General features: G+C 43.2%; 1 protein-coding gene across 1 annotated transcript in view; it reads left to right on the forward strand.

Moving 5' to 3' along the window:
• znf536 (zinc finger protein 536) overlaps positions 1-22,464 on the forward strand; it is a 560,712-nt gene that overhangs the window by 106,368 nt on the left and 431,880 nt on the right. The gene's annotated exons all lie outside the window — the stretch shown is intronic.

Consider the following 22,464-nt stretch of genomic DNA (forward strand, 5'->3'; position numbering starts at 1 on the left):
GATTGGGGTGTTGTGTTTAAGGCTGTGGTGGGGTTGGGAAGAAAGGAGGATGCGATCTTAGGGGAGCTGCCCACTGATCCGCAGAGGGCAGCCCCTGAAGATCAGCCCTTCCTTCCTGCCCTTTGAAGATTGCATTTAAAAAAACCAGGCTGCCCACTCCCACCAGCTGCCTATGCCAAATGTTTTATGGCGTGGGCAGCATATTATCGGAGTTAATTGGCTTGGTAAGAAGCCTAATTGACCCCTGATTACCTATTTGAATATGGCAGGTGAGCTGTCGATTTTGGCGCCCACCCACCCCCTGTATGGGAGTGAGCTTGGGGGTGAGTGGGAAAGTGGTGGGGTGGGCACCCATCCTATATTATGTGCCCCCCTCCAGAAACACATCAAGCGGGGGCATCTAAAATGCAGCACCAGGTCCTTGGGCCTTGATATTTGGCATTGACCTCAATGGCTATCTGATCCCCCTGCCCTTTGATCATGTACCAGGAGGGCCTCCTGGTCCCCTGTGGATACTGAACATTTCTCCAGCTTTCCACCTCCTCCACCAAGGCCTCCAGTGCACTATTGGAACACCATGGAGCCTGCTGTCTGCTATGCTGTGCCATCCTTCACTGTTTCCCAGGTCAGATTTACTTCCTCTCTGCCCTTGCTCCAGCTGCAATGCACTTCACCTTTCAAAGGGTCAGGTTAGCTTTATGTAGTGTATGCTAGTCTAAAGTGATGCTTACCATTCACAATATTGGCTACTTGTTGATGCATTGAACCAATCAACAGCATGTTTAATATTGGCTGGATGCTGAAATCACTAAGTGACCAGGCAGCATGACATTGGTGAGCTGCTGCATGGTAATCAATGGGAATAGGTTCACTGAATGTTACAATCACTGCGCCTGCTTTTGGGGGCTCTCAAATTTAGCCCCGATGATGATCTGAGGCAGGAAGGAAATGACACAAAGCCATGACGAAAATATTAGCATTAAAAAGCTTATACTACAAAGATGCTTAACAAATAATTTGGCTCTCTAATTGTTGAAGGAAGGGCATTGGGAGTACCAGAGGTAATTATGGTGGAAAAACTAATAAACATAATTTTAACTGCAAGCAACAGTAACAGGATTAAGGAAGTTAAAATTGATAAGTCACCAGGTTCAGATGGCCAACATTCCAGAATACTGAAGGAGAATAATGATGAATAACAGATACATTAAGTATAGTAAAAAGAATTGCACCAATGGACTGGACGATAACAAGAGTTACACCCTTTTGAGAAGGGTTGTAAAGAATAAGCCAGATGACTATGGACAAGTTAGTCTTTCATTGGTAATAATAGGACTGTTGGAGACCTTTATAATTTGATCGCATTTGAGAACACTACAAAACTACAAGCTCATCAGTGACAATGCACTGATTTATAAAGGGCATGACATGTTTGAGTAATTTAATTGAGGAGTTCTTTGAAGTAATTACCAAATATATGGACAAAAGAAATGCAGTAGATATGATATATTTGGATTTTCTGAAAGCCTTAGTAATGTGAAACAGATTAGTTGTAAAGATTAAGACCTCTTGTAGTAAAGCTGAAATGTCAGCATGGATAGATGGACAGATGAATGTTAAAAAGCACTATGTAGAAATAAATGACTTTTTCCTGGATTGACAAGTGATGAGCCCCAGTATTAGGACCACTCTTCCTTAAATAACTATAATTGAACTCAACATCAGCATAGAAGAAATAAAATCACAAAATGTTGATAATGACAAATTAGGAGCCATGGCAAACTGAAGGAGCATGCAAAAGGTTATTGTAGGACAAAACCAGATAACCAATGTTGATGAATGCAAAGTTGTAGATTTCAGAGTAAAGAAAATTGAAATATGCCTTAAATGATAAAATTCTCAATACATTGGAACGAATTCATCGCGGGATGCAACTACACTGATTTTCCAAAGTAGGATTGAAAATGGAAGTGGCTCTAACAAATAGATGGTCTTTAAATATCGAGTAGCAAGTACCAAAGCAAAGAAAAAATGTTGAATCTGTACAATACAGTATTGCAGCCACAAAAAATATGGAGTTTTGGTTTTCATTGCAGAAAGTGATGAGAGACTTGAAAAAGTAGGCTTCATTCACTCCAGCTGAGAATGCTAAGTGAGAACCTGTGAGAAGCATCCAAAATTCTGAATGATTAGAGGGGCAAATAATGAAAGTTTGTTTTGAGTAGCTGTTGCATTAATAACAAGGCGCACAAATTTAGAATGATAACTAGAGTCTGAGCTCATATGCAGGGTTATTTGAATATGGGTGTAAACTTTATGAATTAACAATTAGAATAGCTGATATCAGGCATGCTGACCTCTGCAGATGAGCTCTCAGTATGTTATCCTATTGCAGGAACCCATTGGTGGGTACCTGAACCGACAGGACACACATTTGCTCCCACAGGCTGCACTTTGCATCACAACTTTCTGGCTCCTGGGAAGTGGGGTGTTGTTAGGTTCCACCCAGCCGGAGCTATTGTTGTTGAAAAGCTGGCAATATTGCAAACTGTGAGATGATTTTTAAAAATTCATTTTCAGGATGTGGGCTTCGCTGGCTGGGCCAGCATTTATTTCCCATCCCTGGTTGCCCTTGAGAAGGTGGTGGTGAGCTGTCTTTTTGAACCCGTGCAGACCCTGTGGTTTAGGAATATCCACAGTGCTGTTAGAAAGGGAGTTCCAGGATTTTGACCAGCGAAATTTAAGGAATGGCAACATATTTCCAAGTCAGGATGGTGAGTGACTTGGAGGAGAGCTTCCAAGTGGTGGTGTTCCCATTTATTTGCTGCCCTTGTCCTTCTAGATGGTAGTGGCTGTGGGTTTGGAAGGTGATGTCGAAGGGGCCTTGGTGAATTCCTGCAGTGCATCTTGTAGATGGTACACACTGCTGACACTGTGCATCGATGGTGGAGGGAGTGAATGTTTGTGGATGTGGTGCCAATCAAGCGGGCTGCTTTGTCCGAAATGGTGTCAAGCTTCTTGAGTCCTGTGGGAGCTGCACTCATCCAGGTGAGTGGGGAGTATTCCATCACACTCCTGACTTGTGCCTTGTAGATGGTGGACAGGATTTGGAGGGTCAGGAGGTGAGTTACTCACGCATGATTGCTAGCCTCTGACCTGCTCTTGTAGCCACAGTATTTATATGGCTAGTCCAGTTCAGTTTCTGGTCAATGGTAACCCCCAGGATGTTGATACTGGGGGTTTCAGTGATGGTAATGCCAACTCTTGTTAGAGATGATCATTACCTGATGCATGTGTGGCGCGAATGTTACTTGCCACTTGTCAGCCCAAGCATGGATATTTTCCAGATCTTGCTGCATTCGTACATGGACTGCTTCAGTCTCTGAGGAGTCATAAATGGTGCTGGGCATTGTGCAATCATCATCCCCACTTCTGACTTTATGATGGAAGGAAGGTCATTGATGAAGCAGCTGAAGATGGTTGGACCTAGGACACTACCTGTGGGAACTCCTGCAGTGATGTCCTGGAGCTGAGATGACTGACCTCCAACAACCACAACCATCTTCCTTTGTGCTAGGTACTACTCTAACCAGTGGAGAGTTTTCCCCTGATTCCCATTGACTCCAGTTTTGCTCGGGCTCCTTGATGCCACACTCCGTCAAATGCTGCTTTGATGTCAAGGGTAGTCACTCTCACTTCACCTCGGGAGTTCAGCTCTTTTGTCCATGTTTGAACCAAGGCTGTAATGAGGTCAGGAGCTGAGTGGCCCTGATGGAACCCAAATCGGGTGTCAGTGAGCAGGTTATTGTTAAGCAAGTGCCACTTGACAGCACTGTTGATGACTCCCTCCATTACTGATGATCGAGAGTAGACTGATAGGGCTGGTAATTGGCCAAGTTGGATTTGTCCTGCTTTTTGTGTACAGGACATACCTGGACAATTTTCCACATAGCTGGATAGATGCCAAAGTTGTAGCTGTACTGGAACAGCTTGGCTAGGAGCATGGCAAGTTCTGGAGCAAAAGTCTTCAGTATTATTGCCGGAATGTTGTCAAGGCCCATAGCCTTTGCAGTATCCAGTGCCTTCAGCCATTTCTTGATATCACGTGGAGTGAATTGAATTGGCTGAAGGCTGGCATCTGTGTTTCTGGGTCCTCTGGAGGAGGTCAAGATGGATCATCCACTCGGCACTTCTGGCTAAAGATTGTTGCGAATGCTACAGCCTTATCTGTTGCACTGATGTGCTGAGCTCCTCCATTGTTAAGGATGGGGATATTTGTGGAGCCTCCTCCTCCAGTGAGTTGCTCAATTATCCACCACCATTCACAACTGGATGTGGCAGGAATGCAGAGCTTAGATCTGATCTGTTGGTTGTGAGATCGCTTAGCTCTATCTATCACTTGCTGCTTATGCTGTTTGGCACCCAAGGAGTCCTGTGTCATAGCTTCACAAGGTTGACACCTCATTTTTAGTTATGTCTGGTGCTACTCCTGGCATGCTCTCCTACACTCTTCATTGAACCAGGGTTGATTGCCTGGCTTGATGGTAATGGTAGAGTGGGGGATATGCCGGGCCATGAAGTTACAGATTGTGTTTGAGTACAATTCTGCTGTTGCTGATGGCCCACAGGGCCTCATGGATGCCTAGTCTTGAGTTGCTTGATCTGTTCGAAATCTATACCATTTACATGATGGTCATGCCACACAACATGATGGAGAGTATCCTCAATGTGAAGGCAGGGACTTCGTCTCCACAAGGGCTGTGCGCTGGTCACACCGACCAATATTGTCATGTACAGATGAATCTCTGGCAAGCAGGTTGGTGAGGATGAGGTCAAGTATGTTTTTCCCTCTTGTTGGTTCCCTCACCACCTGCCACAGACCCAGTCTGGCAGTTTTGTCATTTAGGATTCAGTCAGCTTGGTCAGTCGCGGTGCTACCAAGCCACTCTTGATGATGGACATTGAAGTTCCCCACCCAGAGTACATTCTGTATCTTTGCCATCCTCAGTGCATCCTCCAAGTGATGTTCAACATGGAGAAGCACTGATTCATCAGCTGAGGGAGGGCGGGACGTGGTAATCAGCAGGAGGTTTCCTTGTCCATTTTTGATCGGATGCCATGAGACTTCATGGGGTCTGGAGTCGATGTTGAGGACTCCCAGGGCAACTCCCCACCGATTGTATACCACTGTGCTGCCACCTCTGCTGGGTCTGTCCTGCTGCTGGGACAGGACATACCCAGAGATGGTGATGGCATTGTCTGGGACATTATCTGTAAGATATGATTCCATGAGGGTGACTATGTCAGGCTGTTGCTTGACAATTCTGTGAGACAGCTCTCCGAATTTTGGTTCTAGCCTCCAGGTATTGGTAAGGAGGACTTTGCAGGGTCAACAGGGCTGTGATTGCCGTTGTCATTTCTGGTGCTTAGGTCGATGCCAGGTCCATCCGGTGGGTGTGAGGCCTGCAACAGTGCTAAGTGTTTAAGGATGCAGTGGAGCATATGAATGTCAAGTATAAGCCTTGATTGATTGAGATTATTGGTAGGTGAGCAATGAATTGAGGAGTATCCAAGTTGGTAGGATATGGCATTTGGAGAGGTGTTTCCTGACCTTCACCATTCAAGTGATGTCATTGAGCTTCTTAGAGCACTGCCTCTAAGTCCAATGTCAACACTTTGTGATTTTATTTCTTCTATTCTGATGCTGAATTCAATTATAGTTATTTATGGAAGAGTGGTCCTAATACTGCTTGTCAATCCAGGAAAAAAATCACTTATTTCTACAAAGTGCTTTTTAACCTTCATCTGTCCATCTCTCCATGATGACATTTAAGTTTTCCTAATAGGTCTTAATCTTTACAACTAATCAGTTTCACATTACTAAGGCTTTCAGGAAATCCAAATATGAAACAACTACTGCATTTCTTTTGTCCATACATTTGGTAATTACATCAAAAATTAGTCAAATATGACCTGCCCTTTACAATTGTGTGCAATGTCACTGATGAACTTTTACCATTCTCGTGTTCTCATCCCAATGGCCCCTTTATTAAGGAGCTACAATTAAATATTTATAAAAAACCTACCTATTTTTCTTGCAGAATCTCAGCCACAATGCTTACCTGGACCCCCAGGTGGAGCCCACATGTACCATCTGGCAACTGTAATTTCAGCAAAGATTTGCTGAGTTCCTGTGAGGCTGGGATACAGAAACTCCTCCTGGTGAAATAAGAACAGAAAATGCCAGAAAAACTCAGCAGATCTGGCAGTATCTGTGGAGAGAGAAACCGAGTTAACGTTTTGGGTCCATATGACTCTTCCTCATGGTGAAAGTCAGCTCCCCCAGCCCTACCCCCTCTATGTTGCTGCCTTTGTAAGGGTTGGGAAGAGACTCCACCCCTCATATGGTCCACAGAAACCCATAAGATCAGGGCCTAACATAATTTCTGGGTGGTGTCTAATCTCTGTAACACTCCTACAAGAATTATGGTGGGAGTGGGCCAGAAGGGTTATGGGCTTTCAATTCTGTTTTTCCCTTGAGTTATTGTGTGCTGTTTACAAATAGTTGAATGCAAATTATAAAGCAGTGGTGCCACTTTCACATGCAATGATTTTGTCAGTTTTAAACAGTAACATTAGAAGTAGCAATTAAAGTCATTGTTTAGTATAATTAAAGGTGCCTAGGGCAAATACGTTATCATATTAATGTAAATAAATAAATATGAACATGGACTATTTCAAGACAATCACTATACATCGAAAAGCAAAATTACATTATGGTCATAAATTTTTCTTCCAACATTTTTCATGCATATCCAAACAATATTCAAGGAAAAACTTGGCCAAGTGATCGGTGATCCCTCTGCCACCTCTAACCCCTAATGTTTTCCTATTTTTATCATTATTATTATTATTATTATTATTATTACTATAGCTGTGAACTTTCTTCTCTTGTTCGTTGTAAACTCTAGGTATTGTACACTTTCCCCTCTTCTGGAATCTGTGGTGTTGGAATCAATGCTTGTTGCACAGTCTCTTGTTACACATTGATTACCTGAAAAATTTGGAACTCCTTTCCTTTCTCAGTCTTTCTGACCTCCTTTAATCTCCAGGACAGATTTAAACCCAATCATATAATCACTACTTTCAGGTTTACCTTGAGCTAAATTTAATGTTCCCAGTGCAGGCCCTGCCCACTGGTTGGAAAGCCAGTGGGAAACCCATGTCGCTTTGTTGGATGGGGGGAGAGGATGCCTGAACAAATTAAACACCATTTAAGCACTTAACTGGCCAGGGTCAGACCTTCCCTGGGACTTAGGATCCCAGTGGCGGAAATCCCGCCAGCCAAGAGTTGTTGGCGTATCATGCCAATTGCTCTCCATTGCCTTCATCAGAGAGCATTTTGGGATCCCCGGAGAGAGGTGAGTGGGGCAGATTGGGGGTTGCGGGGAGGTGGACACTGTTGAGGGGGAGAGAGGGTCACATGCAAAGGAAGGGTTTGACTCTCAGTGGGCATCTCTCTTCCTTTCATCGTGCTTATGAAAGAGGGATCCTCTGGCAGGGTGCTGTCACACCCAACAGGGTTTGTTGGGTGGTCTTCAGGGGCATGGGAAACCCATGCGAGTTCAGGGGAATCCCTGAGTCCCAACTAACTTCCGGTGGGCTCAGGTATAATAACCTTTAAGTGGCTCAATTTTGAGCCAAAATAACCAGCAGGCAGGTTCCCCCCATCATCCCATCCCTGCTGCTGACTTAATGGGGCTCAGTTTTCCCACCAGTGGGGATGGGGTATCTGACCTCCTGAACAATTATGTGGGCTTAGCCACCACCTAGCACACAGCAGTGGGTTGCACTCAATCTGGCCCCTTGTCTTTTTGAGCTGTTTTTATTCTAGCCTTCGTTTCGGTCAAATTCTGAGCAATTGGCATTTCCGGAATACAAATGAACAATCAATATAGAATTTATAGCTAAGAACTTAAAGTTCAAGTTCTGTCGAAGGGTCATGAGGACTCGAAACGTCAACTCTTTTCTTCTCCGCCGATGCTGCCAGACCTGCTGAGTTTTTCCAGGTAATTCTGTTTTTGTTTTGGATTTCCAGCATCCGCAGTTTTTTTGTTTTTATTCAAACCTCATTATGGCCTTGTCCATTCCTACCTTTGTAACCTTCTCCATTCTTAACTTGCACTAAGTGCTGCTCTTCCAACCCCTGGGCTTACTGACCTACATTGACTCCCAATATACCAGTGTCTCAAATTTTAAATTCTCATTCTCACATTATGCTCCATCAATGGCTCTGCCCCTCTCCGTAATTTCCTCCAGCCCTACAACCCCTGAGAACTCTGCATTTATCCAACTCTTGGCATCGTGAGCTTTTCCCATTGATGGCTGTACCTTCAAAAATTGAAGCCCCTTGGTTCTGGAATTCCTTCCTTAAACCTCTCCACATGTATACCTCTCTCTTTTCCTCTAAGAGCCAATTAGCTCTTTGATCACACTTTTAGTGACCCACCTTAATATCTCAGTCTTTAGCTTGGTGTCAATTTTTATCTGATTACATTTCTGTGAGGTGCCTTGGAACATTTTGTTAGGTTCAAGTTGGTGTATGAATACATTTTGTATTGTTGTTGTACTGTTTACCCTGAATCTACCTCCTGTGCTGTATGCTTAGGATTCGGCAACCAGTTGGTGAATGAGTATTGAAATGAATGGTGGAGCCCTCTGACTTTTTCTCCTTCCTGCCTTGTGCGGTGCTGTTTGACCGGATAGTTTGTTGTCAATGGTATGTTTTTTAAATGTCAAAAGAGGCATAATAAAGAATATTAGCCCTTTGCACTTTCCAAAACAACTAATTTCTGTTCAATTTGGATTTATTTTGGACAGAATAACGCCTGGTGAAGACAAAAAGGGTTAGAATGGCAAATAGTTCTTATTTATTTATTTGTGCTTTACTAATGTTAGTAAAAGTATGCCAGACTATTTAAAGAGAATGATAAGTGTGCATTCATCTGTAGATACTACCTTATGCAGTGATACTTCGCTTCATAATCAATTCACAGTGAAGTCAGCTTTTGCAACACTAATTATTACTGCAATGTAAATGAGGTAAGATTTCAAATAAAGGGACAGAATGTTTAGTTAAGCCTTGCCAACTCCATCTACTCCTGATTGCATTCAGTAGACAGACTAGTTTATTGGTATTTCTTTACATTGCATAAATCATTAATTTTTCTCAAAGGTCCCAAACAACACAATAGATTATCCATTATTAGCAAGATGAGCTCTTACAGTGTGTGTGGGTTGCAATGAATTAAGTACTTCAGCTTTGGAATGAGCAGACAACTGAATGCAAGCAATCAAACTTATTTTTGTCTTATGACAAAACATCACTGGTAGGCATAATGCACTATAATTAATTCCAAAAAGTAATGATAAAACAGTACAAAAAAGAAATAGCTTCACAAAAATGCATTGAGCGGTTCCACAAATAATCAAGGACATAATGTCCTCTAGAAGAATCAGTTTCAGTCTTTTGCCCTCAGATTTTTATAAATAAGAAGCTTTAAAGTGGTGTAGTAGAAAACAAAGGGTAATTGTTTTTTCCCAGATGTTGCTTTTGCACAACAAGCAGGATACAATTTTCCCACAGAGCTGATGAGCCCAATCAGTGAAATGATTAAAAATTGATTTTGTCCCTGTAATTACAGTATGTAAAGTACTTAGCCTGGATTGCAAAGGAAGTGATTTTCTAATTACGTATGTACTCTGGTGTCTAATGATTGTTTTTTTCAAGGTAATGAAGAGAGAGCCCTAACGACTCCTTGGTGTTCTGTTATTTGCAAAGTCCATTGTTTGGGTAAGCAAGAGCAGAAAAAGTGCTTAAATGTAATGCAAAGCACTAAGGACATGCAGATGAACTTATTTTGAATAACTTTAAGAGATACATCAATATGCCTCATGCAGTGAATGCTATCTTTTTCATGATTAATTCTCTGCATTTTATTTATTTTTTATTTGAATTAGTGTTGTGAGATCAGAAGTAGTGAAATAACATACTCTATGAGACACGACACATGGAATTGGGAGGGGCACAGTGCACCATTGATGCTGGTATTACAGTGTTTTGAAGCCAGTTCCACCATGGCTTAAGTTTTTCCAATGCTTTCTTCGCATCTCGATAAATGTATTTAAAATTTTTGGATGAATTATGAGAACCTACTGCTTTCATTTTTTAAATTGCAATGTTCAAGTTGAGACCTTTTGCATGTACATTTCACACAACAACAAAGCTTTTACCTGGAGTTGTGCTAAAGAATTATGCCATTTAAAGATTGGATATTAATCAAAAACAATAGAGCTTTCAAATTCTTTTCAAATACAGGGAATTAGAAATTATGCTTAATTAACAAATCTGATATGTTGTTGGTATTGTACTTAAAATGTTATGAGCTGGCAGGTGTGTGAACCCTATTGCCATCATTGCTGTTGCATATTTTATATCTTGGAACTATGCAGAGATGACATTAGTTTCTACGTGTGTAACAGGTTTTATTCACAGTGCTTTAAAATGTTTGCTCCATGCTTGCAGCAACTTCGACAGTTTACTTTTGTGTTTACTTTTCTCTGAGTCCACACTCAGGCTTAACTAATCAAGCACAGTGAGCATCAATGGCAATCAGACTCACATAATCAAACACAGGACTATTGAACACAATTAAACATTGTATTCTCTATAAAGGGGAGTTTTTTTATTCATTCATGGGAAGTGGGCATCACTGGCTAGGCCAGCATTGCCCATCTCTAATTGCCCTTGTTCAGAGGGTGTTTAAGAGTCAACCACATTGCTGTGGGTCTGGAGACACATGTAGGCCAGGCCAGGCCAGGTAAGGAACCAGTAATCAGCAATGGTTTAATTCCAGATTTTTATTGAATTCAAATTTCACCATCTGCCATGATGGGATTCAAACCCCAGAGCATTATCCTGGGTCCCTGCAACACTAGTCCAGTGACAATATCACTGCACCACTGTGCCACTGCATCCCCATATTTGTGTTTCTCTCCTATTGAGAGTGGTAAATTCAAAACCTGATCAGTTGAAAATTCATATCGAGTTGAAACCAAAACAGTATTAGTTGTTACTTATTAAGTGATCACAACTTGTGTTATTTGCGCCTTCAATTTTTTAGAAAGCTAAGAAGTTTTCAAACTTTGTGAGTGTGGAGGATCAAACAAAATTAGTTTCTAACAACAACTTGCATTTATGTAGCAAGTAGAAAAACGTCCCAAGGTGCTTCATGGAGCATAATCAGATAAAAGTTGTCACCAAGCCAGAGAAGATGATATTGGGAATGGGTGACTAATTGTCGAGCAAACAAAATGAAAGTGCACAATATGCCAGATTTCAGGCAACACAGAGTTCCCAAAGAGTTATAGGGTGTGAGATGGTGACAGAAATAGGTAGTGGTGAGGCAATGGAGCATTTGGAACACAGAAATGAGAATTTTAAAATCAAGGCATTCGTAACCCAGGGGCCAGTGTAAGTCTACAACACAGGGCTGATGGGTGGTTCAAGTTAGGACACAGGCAGCAGAGTTTTAGATGCTTCCAAGTTTATGGAGTGTAGTTGATAGGAGTCTGACTAGGACAACATTGGAATAGTTGAGTCTCAAAGTAACAAATGTGTGGATGTGGTTTTCAGCAACAGATGGGCTGAGATAGTGGCAGAGATGAGCAATATTATGGAGGCAGAAGTATACAGTCTTTGAGATGAAGAGACATGGGGTCCAGAAGTTTGGTTCAGGTCAAATAGAACACCAAGCTTGCAAACAATCTGGATCAACCTGAGATGGCGGCCAGGACAGAAGATGGAAATGGTTTCAACAGAAAGGAATTTGCAGCGAGAATTGAAGGCAATGACTTTGGTCTTCTTAGGGGTTAATTGGAGGAAAGTCAGCTCATCAATAAGTGGATGTTGGACAAGCAGACAGACAACACAGGCAGTGGAGGGGTAAAACGAGGTGGCAAAGAGATGAAGTTGGATGTTGTCAGCATAAATGTGGAATCTGGAATTTTGTGTTCAGATGATATTGCTGAAAAAGCACACAAAGGAAAGGGCTAAGGGTAGATCCTTGGGGAATGTCAGGCATAACAATGTGGAGAGCATGAAGAGAAACCATTGGAGGAGATCTGTCACAGCGGTTGGATGTGGTCAGAGTGGAATGAGACAGCCCCGCCCAGCTGGACAACTGAGGAGAGGCATTGGAAGAGGTTGGTGTGACCAACCCTGTGAAAGATTTCAAACAAGTGAAGAAAAAGGATAGCACACCACAGTTACAGTCACAGAGGATGCCATCTGTGACTTTGATTCAGGCTGTGTCAGCGCCATGGTAGGTGTGGAAACGTGATTGGAGAAGTCAGACGTGGAATTGCAGAAAAGCTGGGCATGGATTTGGGAGGCAACGCACATGTGAACATTGGACTACATATAAACTACTTTCTTGTGAATATCAAAAAAAGAAAAGCGAAGCAGCGGACATCTAAATGGCCAATCCTGGGGATTATCACTCAATTTTAACGTGCCATTTACTTTACTGCTACTGATGTTAGCCTGTAGTGCTGTAAAGTACATAAAGTTCACTGCTGCCTACTGAAGTATTGAGATCCATCTAAATATGTCTGCTTTCTTAATGTTTCTGGAAATAGAGCCACTCCTAAGAATAATATAAATGCTGTTGTGAGAAGCAGGAGCTGTCATCTTTCCTGGCCTCCACTGAGTTGAGTTCAATTGATGACCTGTTTGGATCTTCCCAATCATTGAATCCTCCTTACATGTTTTTTTTGGAAAAATATACTTTATTCATAAAATATCTGAAAGAACATTGCAAAACATTTCTAAATGGCCATCAGAAAATGTGCAATCATATTCAACTTTTACATATAGATCGCGAGGTGCTTCAATACAATCAATGAATATTACAGTCATTTCAATATGGTCATTACAGACAGCCATATAGTGCAATGGGATTGGATGCACTCTGAGGTGCTTCAATACAATTATAATACATTTAGTATTCACTACATACATTCATTGTGAGTTATACAGCCCGAGGGGTCTATACAATTCCCAGCCCCTTGGTGCACTGTGGCAGAAAGGTCTTAGACCTTTCCCCATTGCGCCTTTGCAGTGGCTGCCCCTAGCTTTAGTGTGTCCCTCAACACGTAGTCTTGGACCTTGGAATGTGCTAGGCTGCAACACTTGGTTGGGAACAACTCCTTGCACTGGAAGACCAACAAGTTTTGGGCAGACCAAAGAGAGTTTTGCACCGGGTTGATGATCCTCCAGCAGTATTTGATGTTTGTCTAGGTGTGCGTCCCTGGGAACAACCTGTAGAGCACAGAGTCCTGTGTCACAGAACTGCTCAGGATGAACCTTGACAAAAACCACTGCATCTCTCTCCAGACCTTCTTTGCAAAAGCACAGTCCAGAAGGAGGTGAACAACGGTCTCTTCCCTACCACAGCCACCTCGAAGGCAGCATGCAGAGGGGCTGAGACTCCTGGGGTATTGGAAGGATCTGACGGGGAGGGTCTTTCTTACCACCAGCCAAGTTACATCTTGGTGCTTGTTGGAAAGTTCTGAAGATGAGGCATTTTGCCAAATGATTTTGAAGGCTGCTCAGGGAACCATCCGACAGGATCCACCCTCTCCTTTTCCCGCAGGGCCTCTAGGACATTACCTGCCAACCACTGCCTGATGGACTTGTGGTCAAAGGTGTTTCTCTGCATAAATTTTTCCATGAGGGACAGGTGGTACGGCACGGTCCAATGACTTGGAGCATTCCGCAGCAGTGTGGCCAGACCCATCCTTCACAACACCGGGGACAGGTAGAACCTCGGCACGTAGTAACACTTGGTGTTTGCGTACCGAGGGTCTATGCACAGCTTGGTGCAGACACACACAAAGGTGGCCATCAAGATGAGGGTGATGGTCGGGTCATTTTTTCCCCCTTTACCTAGGGGCTTGTACATCGCATCCCTGTGAACACGATTCATTTTCGACCTTCAGATTAAGCGAAAGATGGCTCGGGTGATTGCGGGTGCGTTCACAGACAGATCCACCAATGTCAAGCCAGTGTTTTTCTCTGACCACTGCCTCCTACTGGCTGACTGTCACAGGAAGACCAGAGGGTTGGCAAGGGGATATGGAAGCTGAACGTGCAACTGCTGACCCCAGAGAACATTGAGGAACTCAAGAGGGATTACAACGGTTGGAGAACTGTGAAACTCCTCTTTGAGTCCCTGACACACTGGTGGGAAGCGATCAAGGAGAACATCAAGAGGTTTTTCATCCTCAAAGGTGTCCAGAAAGCTAGAAAGGAACAGAGGGAAATGTCCCGACTCCAGAAAAACATGCAGAACCTGCTCCGGCTGCAGTCGATGGGAGTCAGTGTCAAGGAGGAACTCAAAGAAGTGAAGAGCTAGCAAGCCTCACTCTTTGCCTCGGAGGCCTCCAAGATCATTTTCCAGTCCAGAGTTCACTCCGTGGAGCAGAATGAGACGTGCTCACATTTCTTCTTCATTCCAAAAGATACACAGAGAGAGCTCTGTGATCAGCAGCCTGAAAGAAGAAGATGACTCAGTAAACTCATCGCAGTCTGACATTTTGAGGATCAGCAAATCCTTTTATGCCGGATTGTATGACATGAAACCCACAGACAGCACAGCCTCCTAATACTTCCTGTCCTCTATCACAAAGGTCTTAGACGATAGGAACACAGGAGAGTCTGGACAAACTGCTAACTCCTGACGAGCTGACTAAGGCCCTTGTGTCCTTTGAGAAGAGTAAAGCTCCCGGAAGCGACGGCTTACCGGCTGAGTTGTAATTGGCTCTGTGGGACTGGATTGGCCCAGACCTGCTAGAAGGGTATGAGAGTATGCTCTGTCTAGCAGCATGTTAGAATCCATGAGGAAAGGTATTATCACCCTCATCTACAAGGAGAAGGGGGAACGGGAGGAAATTAGAAATTTACGACCCATTTCACTGTTGAATGTGGACGAAAAGATTCTGTCCAAAGTCATCACCAATCGGTCAAGTCTACTCTGGAGTTGGTGATCTACCCTGATCAAACCTGTGCTATGCTTCCTGCCCCGCAGCAGGAAGATCTCTGACAGCCTCATGCTACTCAGGGATACGGTTGTTTATGTGCAGGACAGGGTGTGGACACCTGCCTCATCAGCCTAGATCAGGAGAAGGCCTTGGACAGAATATTGCACACCTACACGGTGGATGTGCTCTCCAAAATGGTATTCGGGGAGGGAATCCGCAACTGGATCCAACTGCTCTACACTAACATCAGTAGCGTAGTCTCAATCAATGGATGGGGATCAGAAAGCTTTCCAACTAAATCTGGAGTCAGGCAGGGCTGCCCTCTCTCCCCTGTCCTGTTTGTGTGTTGCATAGAACCCTTTGCTGAGTCCATCAGGAAGGATCCGGGCATTAGAGGAGTGATGATCCCAGGCAATGGAGGTACTCAGCTCAAAGCCTCCCTGTACATGGACGATGCCGCCGTCTTCTGCTCGGATCTGCTGTCGGTGCGCTGACTGATCAACATCTGTGACCAGTTCGAACTGGCCTCGGGAGCCAAGGTAAATCATGGCAAGAGCGAGGCCATGTTCTTTGGGAACTGGGCTGACCAATCCTTTGTCCCCTACCCCGTCAGGTGAAGGTGCTGGGGATATGGTTAGGAGGGACCGGGACATGCGTTAGAAACTGGAAGGAGTGAGTGGCAATGGTGGAAAGGAAACTAGGCATGTAGGAGCAATGCTTCCTCTCTATTGCAGGTAAGAACCTGGCCGTCAGGTGTGAGGCACTCTCACTGTTGTGATCTGGCCCAATCCTCCTTACAAATATTGGAGATTTAAAATTGCGTTCCATTTTTGTAGTGCTATGGAGTCTATCCTGCTTTCAATTGAACTATATTACAAGACGTTTTTAATGTCATGTGCTGTATGGTTCATGATGTCATCACAATATTCATTTACTACACTGACACAACTCTGTCGATCAGCCGTCGTAGTAATGCAGTCAACTGGTAAAATCCGAAAGGAAGTTGCAACAACATGTTCTTCAACTAAGTTAATATTATTCAAATAAGACAAATTTGATGTAAATCTAGGATAAACATATAATGTAATGTTGTGTTTAACAGCTACTGGCACCCAACTAGAAGAATAATAGAAATAGGGTGTATTACAGGACCCCTTTAGCTGGGTGAATTGTATAACTGATAATACCATTACAATATGCATTTGCTACATCAACAAACACTGACATTTATACTAAAGATTTCCTGCTGGGAACAAGTTTTGCCTGTCTAGGCCTGACATCATGAGTGACTGAGGTCCCTTTCTGTACTCCGACATGCACATCTTGGCAGGTTGAGCTGCGTTCTCAGAGAGGCCAGTAATCAGGCCTGATTCACCTGCTGATGGAGGATGGTATCTATATAAAAGGGGCATAACAAACTGAGGACAAAGTTGAACTTTACTGAATAAATAATAAAAAAAAAAATGCACTGGCCTTACTGCTGGTTATAAGAAGCCAGCACAAGGATTTCCTTGTCTTTTTGGATGCCAGCTGAACCTTCTGCTTTTGGCTTCAAATATTATAACACCTTTGGAATGGTATAATAGTTCACTGCTATTGCAGTCAGTATTGTGTAATATTTTAGATTGTAGTCCTTGGTTTTGTAAATATTAATTAAAACTGAAGTCTTTGGCATTATTCTTGCCATCATGCCTAGAATTCCTTTGTATCACACAATAGGTATGAAAGAGAACACATCATTTATATACTGTAAAATTCCTTTTCATAGTTGTTGTCAGTGCCTTTAGCAGAGTGATGATTAATGGGATCTAATAATACTACAGTACTGTATCTCTGTAACAGCTTTAGCTAAATGTGCTCCAACAACCTATTCAAATTTCACAAATATGTTCTAATAGTTTCTTATGACATTTGGAAATGGTGGACTGGATGATTTTATTAGTTCCAAAAAAAGGGACACCAGGTTGTATTAACAGTTTTCTAAATTTAAAATAATTTATTGATGCTACCATTTCATTGTGCACTGCAAGAAACAACTTTTGGGCCAACTTTTTGTTCCATTTTCCCTCTGATTATGGATAAAACCAAAAATGTACCATTCCTTATTGTTAGCATACCAACCCTGTCATCTGGATTTTCACAATTAAAGGCTGTGAAACATTCCCACAGATTCTTCAAAATGTCTGTTTGAACAAAAGGAAGTGCATTTTTTCTTCATTAATTCTCTTCATTACATGGAATATTCTAAAGCCAGTTTAGATCATAGTGGTTGGTGGTGGGGTGGGGGGGGGGGGATGATTTCACATTGCCTATTCCTTTAAGAGCATGTCATGTCACCCATCATGCTTTGTAAAGCACACTGATACTGTCTTTTACCACTTTTTCTTCAGTTTTTGGTTATACTTGGCAACTCCCATGAGCAAGAGATGAGTTTTCCGTACAAGATACAAGTTTCCTGAGGGGAAAAAAAACATGCATTAACAGTAGATTTTTATACCTGGAGTAGGGGGTGCAAAGCAGGCTGGCTGGATGAGTTGAATGGCCTTCCTCAGTCTTTGTTTTCCATATTGAAAAGACTTTAATAGTAAGACTGCTGTTCTTGTCATTAGTAGTCATGCCAGGTATTCTAGTGTCTGCTGCACAGCCCAACTTTGCAGTGTAAATTCTGACATAGGCCTGAATTTCATTCTCCCCTGCCAGCAGGTTTTTAGGCAGGGGCCTGGTGGGGGGAAGGAAGCTTGAAATTGAAGGGATGGGATTCCCTCTGGGGTCCTGCCCACCCTGACCTCGCAGCAATTTTACGCTGGGGCAGGCAAAGCCTCAGATGGGAAGATGGGAAGCTCACCCTTGCCCCAACTGAGGCCCCTAAGTGGCAAATTATTGGTCACTTAATTCCCACCCAACCTCAATTTTTAGGCTTGCGGCAGGGTTTACCGGGCGAGGGGGGAAGCCCAAAGATGAACATGCTTAGGCCTCAGGCAGGAAGGTTGGTGGGCAGGGGGCGCCTCCATCAGAAGCCCCTTCTGACTTAAAGTCCGGTGGCTACTGGATCTCCCTCACCCCCTTGGTCTCTCCCCCAACAACCCAATCGCCCACTTATCCCCCCCCCCCAGCCTTCCTTATCCACCCCTCCCAAGACTTACCTTGCTGTCCAGTCCTGGGACTTAGGCTCTGGCATGTTGAAGCACTTTATCTTCTGCCCACTGCAGCTTTTGTCGCTGCAGGGATGAGAGGGCTGCCAGTCAATCAGATTGGCTGGCAGCTCTCTGAGGCGGGCCTTCCTCCTGAGTGAGGTGCAAATCTCACCTGCAGCCAATTGACGCTCATGGGAAACCCTGCCATCTGAAAAATTCAGGCCACAGATTTTGATGAACAGCATTTACTTAATTCCCTCAATTACTCGATCAGTAAAGACCCGAAAGTTTCAGATTTGAATTCCAGTCTGTGTTACCTGGCCTCAAGTAGGGAGTCAGTAGGAGGCCTGCATTAGAACACAATGCCCATGTATTGGAGATGCCAAAATCATTTATAGATCCCATGACAGGTATTAACTGATCTCTGCTGGAGACTGTGTGGGCAAATATCAGGTAAATTCAAGATTGAGCTTAACTGTGATGCTCTCTCTAGTCAAATAGCTTGCCAATACACATTGAGCTCACACATGGAGATTAGCCACCTAGGCTAGATACTGCCTAGTGTCCAGAACTCCTAGAACATTACCTGATTGGCCATCAATGCTTTCAAAAGAGGAAAAAAGGCAAAGCAAGTTGTCTAAGAGAAAGCATTAGCTTAAGTGCCTCAGAAAGGTAACAGAATCCAGTAAGAGGGAGTAATGAGCCCAATTGCAGTGCTCCTTCTGCCACCCTTGCTGAGATCAACTAATTCAGCACAGATTGGCAAGCAAACTTGGAAGCTTCTGGTCTGTATGGCACAGTCACAGAATACCTTTACCAACTGAGCATTCAAGGGAGCTAAGCCAATGCTTGCTTTTTTTTCAATTTCTCATCATTCATTGACAGAATTCACACTGCAAAGTTAGTTTTTGTAGCTAATATCTAGAACTCAAGCTGGTTAACATAAAAGTCACCCCTCCTTATCTTTTTTCAAATATTAATTTTTTTTACTCATAATTATTAGTTATATGATATGCATTGTTGTCATGGGGCCAGCTTCCAGGTTTCACCAATGCCAATGCTGCTAGCTCACCTCATGAGAAACTGCTTGCTGTCCCAATCAACATAGCAGAGATTGGTATCTCACTTTTGGGGGAGTCTAAAATATGAGTGCATGTTCCCACCACATTCTTTCACCACATTATAGCACAATGTCTAGGAGCTCTGTCCCTGTGCTGTCCTGCTTCTGCTGTCATTTCTTTTTTCATTTCCAGTTCCATGCAGAATAACTTTGGAGCAATGGAATAGTCAAAAAACTTGTGCAGAATTTCTGATGCATTCTCCAAGTGGTCAAGACTCACCATAAAAGGAGTGTAAATGACCCTTTCAGTGTCTCTGGTAATTTGCCCCGAGCCAAATTCCAGTAAAGCTACAATACTGGCATTTACCCATCAATGTGGAAAATTGCCCAGGTTTTCCCTATAATCAAAAAGGAGGACAAATCCAACCCAGCCAGTTACCATCCATCAGTCTACTCTCGATCATCAGTAAAGTAAGGGAAAGGGTCATCAACAGTGCTATCAAGTGGCACTTACACAGCGACAACCTGCTCATTGACACTCAGTTTGGGTTCTGTCAGGGTCAGTCAGCTCCTGACCTCATTACAGCCTTGGTTCAAACATGGACAAAAGAGCTGAACTCCAGAGGTGAGGTAAAAGTAACCGCCCTTGACTCAAGGCAGCATTTGACAGAGTATGGCACCAAGGAGCACTAGCAAAACTGGAGTCAGTGGGAATCAGGGGGAAAATTCCCTGCCAGTTGGGGTCATATCTAGCACAAAGGAAGATGGTTGTGGTTGTTGGAGGTCAATCATCTCAGTTCCAGGACATCACTGCAGGAGTTCCTCAGGGTAGTGTCCCAGACCCAACGATCTTCAGCTACTTCATCAATGATCTTCCTTCCATCATAAGGTCAAATTGTGGATGTTTCCTGATAATCGCACAATGTTCAACACCATTCAAGATTCCTCAGATACTGAAGCAATCCATGCCCAAATGCAGCAAGACCTGGACAATTCCCAGGCTTGGGCTAAGTGGTAAGTAACATTCATGCCACACAAGGGCCCAAGTGCCAGGCAATAACCATCTCCAACAAAAGAGGATCCAACCATTACCCTTTGACATTCAATGGCATTACGATCACTGAATTGCTTATTAAAATATCCTGAGGGTTACAATTGACCAGAAGCTGAAGTGGACTATCCATATAAATACTGTGGCTACAAGGGCAGGTCAGAAGCTAGAAACCCTGCAGTGCGTAACTCACCTCCTGACTCCCCATTGCCTGTCCAGCATCTACAAGGCACAAGTCAGGAGTGTGATGGAATACTCCCCACTTGCCTGGAAGAGTGCAGCTCCCACAGCACTCAAGAAGCTTGACACCATCCAGGACGGAGCAGACCGCTTGATTGGCACCCCGTCTGTAAACATTTAGTCCCTCCACCACCAATACACAGTGGCAGCAATGTGTACCATCCAGAACTTACACTGCAGGAACTCACCAAGGCTCCTTAGATTGCACCTTTCAAACCCACATCTACTACCACCTAGAAGGACAAGGGCAGCCGATACATGGGAACACCACCACCTGCAAGTTTCCCTCCAAGTCACATGCCATCCTGACTTGGAAATATATCCTTCACTGTCGCTGGATCAAAATCCTGGAACTCACTCCCTAACAGCACTGTGGGTGTACCTACAGCACATGGTCTGCAGTGGTTCAAGAAGGCAGCTCACCACCACTTTCTCAAGGCCAATTAGGGATGGGCAATAAATTCCAGCCTAACCAGCGATGCCCACACCCCATTAATGAATTTTAAACAAAGGTGGCATTGTATATATATCTATTGCTGTCAACAGGCCTCTGGTCCACCTCAAACTCTCCATTAGCTAACAGCCTGTACTGCCGTCACTCTGCCAATCTCCATCATGGTCAGGGTGCCCATGACTGCAGCTCCAATCCCAGCCTTTAACAAGAGGAAATTTTTTGCTCCCCTTGCCATCCTGCTTAAGCTGAAAGCACAACCATAGATACAATTATAGTGGAAACATTTGAGGCCCACATGCATGCCCCACCCACCTACCTTTATTCAAACATTGGTCAAGCCAATTGTTATTCTAGAATGTACATTTAATGAAAACAATCTGATTCAATAATTCTCAAACATTTTTGGACTGAACACAATTAAGAACTCGTAGTGTTTCATGCCACTCTAGATAAGGATCCTGCTGGTAATAAGTCTACAATAATTTATCTCTCTTTCTTTCTTCACTTCTTCTAATTTTTACTTTTCTATTTCTTTTTTCCATTTCTATCTTCTTTCACTCCAGTATTTTTCTCCTCCTTTGCCTTTGTTCTAGTCTGTTTCTTTCTCCTTTTACATTTTGCTTTCCATTTGTTCCTCTTTTTACTTTTTTCATTTGAGATTGAAGCCCCAATCTTCTCCAGGTAATGTTCATACTTCTTTAACCATTCTGCCTGTTCATGTGTCTTTCTATTTTTCTCATTCCACAGCAATGGAGTTTCTATATAAGAAGTAACAAATGATAGTTGGAGCCAGCTGGGCTGAGGAATAGAACTTCAAAAAAAACAGGTGGAGCAGTGTTTAATAAGAGCACAGCGAGTAGGCCTTTAATAAGAGTAAGGGAAATGGAACTTTAATCAGAGGAGGAATAATGGTGCTTTAATAAGAGGGGAGGAGTGGATCTTTAAACAGAGGTGGGGAGTGGATCTTTACTAAGAGCTGGGGGTTAAGGACTTTAAAAGGAGGAAGAAGGGGGTGTCAATAAGTGGGAGAAGTGGGCTTTTAATAAGAAGTTGTTAGGACTTTAATAGGGAACGGTGAGATTTTAAGAGAGGGGAGTGGGGACAGGGAGGTTATGAATAATATCTTTGAATGTTGATCTTCAATAAATCATGGTATGTTTACAACAAAAATTCTTCCGTCATTGTTTGAGTTCAAATCATAAGCAAAGAAGGCCATACAATGATCTTCTGATGTTGATTGTGCCTTCCACTGTGTTGTGTCTCAAGTGGCATAAAGCAGAAAGTCATGGAACTAGTGTCAGAAATCTGTTTGTCATAGGATTCATTTTGCATTATCCGATAGATTGTACAGTATGCAGCACTTCTATAATAAATTGACACTTTGAACTATTATGTGGTCTGCACTCTGAAGAATGGGGTAAGC

This window comes from Carcharodon carcharias, chromosome 7 (genome assembly GCF_017639515.1).
Source record: "Carcharodon carcharias isolate sCarCar2 chromosome 7, sCarCar2.pri, whole genome shotgun sequence".
NCBI classification, from domain to species: Eukaryota; Metazoa; Chordata; class Chondrichthyes; order Lamniformes; family Lamnidae; genus Carcharodon; species Carcharodon carcharias.